This window comes from Euprymna scolopes, chromosome 32 (assembly GCF_053919585.1).
Source record: "Euprymna scolopes isolate OS-2025 chromosome 32, ASM5391958v1, whole genome shotgun sequence".
Classification (NCBI taxonomy): domain Eukaryota; kingdom Metazoa; phylum Mollusca; class Cephalopoda; order Sepiida; family Sepiolidae; genus Euprymna; species Euprymna scolopes.
Window position 1 is genome coordinate 35,555,498 of NC_136513.1, and position 7,500 is coordinate 35,562,997.

The 7,500-nt window shown below is 33.5% G+C and overlaps 1 pseudogene; it reads right to left on the reverse strand.

The window, feature by feature from the left end:
* Positions 1 to 4,633: 4,633 nt before the first annotated feature.
* Positions 4,634 to 4,760, reverse strand: LOC145256581 (U2 spliceosomal RNA; annotated as a pseudogene).
* Between the last annotated feature and the right edge of the window lie 2,740 nt (positions 4,761 to 7,500).

Sequence of the window (7,500 nt, forward strand, 5' to 3'; positions counted from 1 at the left end):
GTTAACCTCCCTCCTCATATTAAGAATGGCTTTCAGCATGATTCTTACAATAGTGCTACCAAAGTTTATTGAGAGCTGCTCAATATTCTGGCTTAATGGATCATTTAGCAAGGAATGAAGATGGTTATTCTCGTGTACCAGTAATTCTACCATCTACATTTACAGGAAGTCCTAGGAATCTACAACAGCTTTATCAAGATGCAATGGCAGTTTTCTGTGACCTATTCATTACTCACACGTGTAATCCAAAATGTCCTGAAATATTAAACAACTTGGGATCATCAGAACTTTCACAAAATCGATGTCAACAATGTCACACAGTTTTTTAAAATTCACAGTCTAACTCCCCAGAACCTGCTGACTGACCACTATTCTCACTCCAAGCAGCTGATCGACGTCCCTGTCACCGCCTCAATCATCACCAGCACTTCCTGACAATATCAACAGCATCAGTTACGATCGCATTGACCTTCAATAAAAGTTTAAACTAAAGTTCTTTGTTTGTTCTACTTGCTTCCATACATTAATTTTTGTAATATAACAATAAGGAATTTCTTACTGATGTGTTTTGAAAGATTTTAACTACCGTGGAATTTCCACGGGTCCTGCTAGTTATTATTATTATTATTATTATTATTATTATTAGTAGTAGTAGTAGTAGTAGTAGTAGTAGTAGTCGTATTATTATTATTATTATTAATAGTAGTAGTAGTAGTAGTAGTAGTAGTAGTAGTAGTAGTAGTAATAGTAGTAGTAGATCACAAGGGAGTTTTCACACAGGTCTTCAGAGATCTTTCTCTGATAACAGCCTGTGGTGTACCCTGGAAACTGAGTGACAACAAGTCTTACCAGGTTTCCAGTACTCTTCACCTCTTTCGATAACATTTGCAATAAAATTTGCATTATCGCAACAGCTGCTTGCTATTGATTTCTCGTGGGCAAAAGCTATTGGTCTTTGCTGGAATTTGTGTGGTAAAAAAGCCTCACCAAGGTCCTAGTTCTCTTTGCACATATTGGGCTGAGGTCTGATCAGTTCATCGGTCTTTCCTTTCTCTTTGACCCTACTTTGTTATTTTGTCTCGCTATTTTTTTTTCTGGGGGGTGTCAGTGATGTTGCATTGGGGGAATAAGGGTAGGGCTGGGTTAGATAACTTATATATATATATGCAGTTTCAGTGTTCTTGGTTCCATCAGGTTTTGGCTTTGCAGCAGTTTGTCTGGCCCGCGCTTGTTGCTCCTGTCTGTTAGTTTCCACATTCAAAGGTTTTTCCTAATATTTCAGCTGTTTTCATGATTGTTGTTTTTTGTATTTTTCTAGTAATTCCTTTGATTCCAATTTCTCCCATTCTTTTTTCAAAGTTTTTTTTACAGGATTGTTCCTAGTTCTCCTACTATTATGGGTATTATTTTGATTTTCTTCATCTTTCAATCCGTTTCAGCTCTCTGGCTAGCTCGGTGTATTTGCTCCATTTCTCCTTTTCTTTGATATTCACCCTGTGGTCAGCTGGAACAGCAAAGCCCACGATTTGACAGGATTTTTATTATTATTATTATTATTATTATTATTATTATTGAAAACGAGGCTACATCAAAGAGAGATAACTCTTTTATTCTCGTCCAGGATTGCCAGACTGACATTTTTTAAAATAAAACTTTACGAATTTGGCCAATTTTGAAACAGTTTTTCCTTCGGAAATTGTATTTGGTAATTTTCAAAACGTAACGTACAGACTAAGAAAGAAAGAAACAAACAGAATATTATAGAACCGTTTTTCTCATTCTCCCGGTTTTCTTCTTTCTTATTTTTCTTTTTCTTTCACCTTTATTATTTTTTATTTCTTTTTTATTTCTAGATTTATTTTGCTTTCTCTCTTCCAAGCTTTTATGCTTTCTTTTTTTCTATTTCATTGAAATAAATAGTTTTTTTATCTCCTATTTTTTTCTTCTTTTATTTCTTTTTTCTGTATTCCTTATATTCGTTTTTCTCTCTTTCTTTTCATTTTTTTTCTTCATTTCTTCCTCTTTATTCCCTCTTTCTTTCTTTTTGTCTATTTCTTTCTTTGTAATTTCTATATATTTCCTTTTTCTTTCCTTTTCCTTTCTTTCATTCGTTCTTTCTTAATTTTTCGTTTTTTCCCTTTATTATTTCTTTTTCTTTCTCTCCTGTTTCTTAAAGACTAGCAAAAGATTTGAAAAAAAAAAAACAAGAAAAATATACGAAAATAATTATTTAAAAGGATTTAAACTGTTGAAATAAATACATATCTACTTACAGTAAAGTAATTAAATATCGTGTTTGACTATATGGTTAAATGTTAGTTTTCCTCGTTTAGAACTGCTTTAAGGCTTTAACATCCGCTCATTTTGCGACCAATTTTCAAACAACTTTTACAATTCATAGGTCACCTTCTCAGCTATATTTTGATATAAAAATGTTCAATTTTCGTTCATTAGAACAAAAGTTATAATAAAATTAATGGTGTTCAAAAGTCCCCAGAATTAGTAAGGAACATAAGAGACGGTTTCTTCTGATTGGCTGCTTGTACCATAGCAACGTTTTCAACATTGATGTTTTAGAGACAATATCTTCTGATTTGTTGTTGGCTACAATAGCAAGTTTTTCGTCGCCGACACCTTCATAAATCATAGCAGGGATGTCGCTCGCATGCCATCTTATTTCGGTTATATATAGAGAGTTAAAAGTGATGCTCTTTGCCTTGCTAGGGCTGATAATATTTCGCTTACGACGTCACCAATTAATTATGTTTCTCTCTTTTTTGTCCCTTTCTGTTTATTTACTTAATTACGTCTTTTATTTGATTTTTTTATTTAGTCAATTTAAGATATTGGCAATAATTATTTATGGATTGTTGACAAGGCGTATGCTATTGAACACCAAAAATAAAATATTATTTCAAAACAAAGTCTGGAAAAATCATGGATTACATAGAAAAATGCGAGCATGAAAAGTAATATGGTTAAGATTAAGCATAGAAAAGTAAAAGGGCTAGTTGTTAAAACTGGAAAAGAAAAGACAAGATATTCTAGTAAAATATATAAGAAATTTATAACTCAAAATATTGCAGTATTAATTAAGAATTGATTATATAATGTTATTTTTTTTAAGTAACTATTAATACGGCAATGTTTTAAGTTATAAATTTATTATATATTTTTATATAATATCTTGTCTTTTCTTTTCCAGTTTTAACAACTAGTCTTTTACTTTTCTATGCTTTATCTAAACCATATTACTTTTCATGCTCCCATTTTTCTATGTAATATATATATATATATATATATATATATATATATATATATATATATGACTACTTCATTTAATCACATAAATAAATATACGAAAGTATAATTTATGCGTAAACATAAAGTATTTACTTCAACAGTGCTCAATACATATATAGAGCTAGGTTATAAGTTATAAAAATATATACGCCAATTAAGCTACACAGAATATTCTGCGTTTCACCCACGCTAGGATTCGTTAGGCATGGCAATTAAGCTACACAGAATATTCCGCGTTTCATTCACGCTCGGATTCGTTAGGCATAAGCCTAACGAATCCTAGCGTGGATGAAACGCAGAATATTCTGTGTAGCTTAATTGCCATATATATTTTTATAACTTACTACTATATATATATATATATATATATATATATATATATATATATATATATATATATATATATATACTAGCAGGCCACCCGCAAAATACGCATGAATATTATATTTTAATTTATGCAGATACTGAGATATGTGCGTGCGAGAATTCTGTTTTTATTTTTGTGTTTTTCTTTAATTCTAAACAGTAAACTTCTGGAAGTAAAAAAAAATACTCGAGCTGAGATCGAAACCAAAACCTAAGGATAGTGAGCCAAGTACGATAACCATTAGGCATGCTTCACACGTTGTTAAAATTGTTTTTAACCTACTTATTCTTAACATAAGGAATCTATCATGTCATTTATGCATGCGCATTCGTGAAACAGATTAAATTCCGATGCCCACCCCCCAAGTACCAATGTTTTTAACTTCGATCACTTAAGCAGCTTTTTTTTCCGGGAAGAAAATTGATTAAAATGTTTTCCAAATGTCTAAATACTCTATATACCAAATTTCAAGTCTGTAAATAAAAAATTCTTTGAGTATATAGGTTGAGAATTGTCCTCACACACACACACATTCTCACTTTTATGGATATAATAGTTGAACTCGGGAGTCTGTACAAAATTTCGGATGGAGCCCTTTATAAATTCCCCGAGAATAGCATACTCTCATTCTTCCAGCCATGACTGGGTAGACGTCCTAAGTATATTGCAGATGGATTTTAAATGTCACATGTCATGAGGATCGAAACTTCAGCCTTTAGAAGAGTGTAACTTACAGCCGAGTACGTTATCCCCTACGTCCTGGGTCACTGCGGACTATTCTGGTATGGATTTTATGAATAAATAACTGAATTCGCTCCGAAGTATCGCAAACAAAAATTAATTTTAAAATGACATCTACGTAAACACGAATGACTTGAATGCTTAAAAAACCTGGAATCCTTAAAAAAAAACTTGAATGATCTGGAGAATGACTTGAATGGCTTTGAGACTGACTGGTTGTAAAGTGGGTGATCATTTAACATTAAATTAATACAGAAAAGTGACCCCCTACTTTATATCACAATAAGTACGGCATGTAATAAGAACAGATACTACACTTTGATCTTGGCCAAAGGGCCAAGAAAAGGGTATTTATTTGCTCTCCCACCGAGCAAATTAGGCACAAGGCCGATTTTTAATGTGAGGAGTGAAGGGGAAATGGGGACCAACTCACCGGGGAGTAGGGGAGCTGGATAGTGACAATTGGTATGAAGGGTTGCCCCTACATTGCCCAAGGTCTTATATGTGGGGTCAGTATTTATTTGCTCCCCCACCGAGCAAATAAGGCACAAGGCCGATTTTTAATGTGAGGAGTGAAGGGGAAATGGGGACCAACTCCCCGGGGAGTAGGGGAGCTAGATAGTGACAATTGGTATGAAAGGTTGCCCCTACATTGACAAAGGTCTTAAATGTGGGGTCAGTATTTATTTGCTCCCCCACCTGAGCAAATTAGGCACAAGGCTGTTTTTTTAATGTGGAGGGAGAAGGGGAGAGGAAGGGAAAAGAGGACCAGCTCCCGAAAGGTGGGAAATGGGAGCTGGATAGTGATTTGCCAGCTGGCCCAAGTAGGGTTGCCCCTACATGGACCGGAAGATTGCCACAAGGGCAATGGTTTTTACTTGCAGCATCTGCCGGAACAGATACTACACTTTAATCCCGACCCAAAGGCCAAGAAAAACTTTTAAAAAACTAAGAACAGCATCTATTAACAACAGACCTTTCATCTTAACCAAAAAGACCAAGTACAAAAGTGTTACGGACAGACCGACAGAACGACAGACCGACCGACCGACCGACCGACCGAACGACGGAATGATTTATAGAGTCGCCTGCACCAGACTAAAAATGGACGTTTTAACCGATTTCGATGCAAATGAATTATGAGAGTCTGAAGCATTCGTTAACCATCATTCAGTTCTGGGCAACATCGGGTCTCTCTGCTAGTTGTTGTATATGTCCTCGTGCTGTCATAATTGATCCTGCTTATCTACGTATCCATTAAAAAAAAGTGTTTATCTTTTCTCTATTTCACCCGCCTCCAATAAGGCACGTAATTATGGTGTTCGGGACAAGTCAGATAAAAGCAGGTCAAAGGTAACTGGATAATGCGCACTGGAGAAGGAGAAACAGACTTATCCGCCCCTGTCTTTTTTTTTTTTTTTTTTTTTTTGAAGCTAAGAGATTTCGATGTCACTCCACTGATCTTCTGCCGAGGTTTGTCCGTAACACTTAGGAGTTGACACCGGGGTCGTGAGTAATGCAATGACCACGGAAATCCCTCTTCCTTGACATGTCTTTCCTATCCCCTACCCTGCCTGGTCAATCTGTGAGCGTTCGTTGACCATCAAACCCTGCTGAATGTATCTAACGGTAACACACAATGTAAAGGACCAACGTATGGAAAGGGACATGGCATGTCTGTTTCGGATCATAGAATGACACGCGATCTCAATTCGGAAGTGGCTGAATAGAGTATCTATCGACCCTAAGTCCATTCAAATTTATCTATGTGTCTGTTCGCATCTATCTTTCTATCCATCTATCTACCTAACTCTCTCTTTCTCTCTTTCTCTCTCTCTCTCTCTTTCTCTCTCTCTGTCTCTCATTTTCTGAGTATCTTCATATCTAGCTATTTAACTATGTACGTATGTATCTATCTATCTCTCTATATATCTGTCTTATTGTCTGTCTATCTGTCTATCTATCTATCTATCAGTATCTTTCTCTCTCTCTCTCTCTATCTATCTTAGTATCTTAGTATCTTCATATCTATCTACCTTTATATCTATCTATCTATCTATCTATCTATCTACGTCTATTTATCTATATTATATTTCTTATAGTTCTCTTAGTCTGTTTGTCTGTCTGCGTGCCTGCTTCACATCCTCTCAGAAACTACTGAGCCAGTTTGACAGGAATTTTGTATGGATCTTTGTTGTGATAAGGTGCAGCGAACTAAACACTAACAAAACTAATCAGAAGAAAAGGAACTCATCAACTTTAAAAGAAAATCAATAAATATGTGAATGATTACAAAAACTGAAAATCGGAATGATATTGCAATTATGTTTTGTTTTAGTTACGCCATCTTTTAATTCTAATGTAGAGCCACCTACGCGAAATTCACGTATTTATAAATTGTATTCATATTATTGTAATTAACATAAAAATATCACATTTAATATTTTATTAATGTATTATCCTAATTAGTCTATCTTTATTTTCTTACATAATATTGATAACAGTAAAATCCAGAATGTATGTACTCATGTTTATTTTATACGAAACTAATTATCAAATTTGTTGATTGGTATAAGATAATTGCTGTTGATTAGTTTGATCTATGTTTTGCTTTATTATAATCTTCTTTTATTACAGGAAAAAATATGTTTATTACGTATATTTCTATGTTCAAACAGATTCCTAATGTTGCTATTTAGTTAGTTTTAATTAACCATTTTTTTTTTTACATAAATATGAGATATTTCTTAATTTTATTTCAATACATTGGTTTACTTTACCATATCCAATCGCAGAATCATTCATGTGTCAATTTGTCAATTTACAGCATGTTAAAATGTTCAATGTTAAAATGTTCAATGTTTAAAATGTTCAATGTTTAAAATGTTCAATGTTTAAAATGTTCAATGTTAAAATGTTCAATGTTAAAATGTTCAATGTTTAAAATGTTCAATGTTTAAAATGTTCAATGTTAAAATGTTCAATGTTTAAAATGTTCAATGTTTAAAATGTTCAATGTTTAAAATGTTCAATGTTTAAAATGTTAAATTCTTGACAGCATATGTCAATTATTTTCAGATTTATGTAAT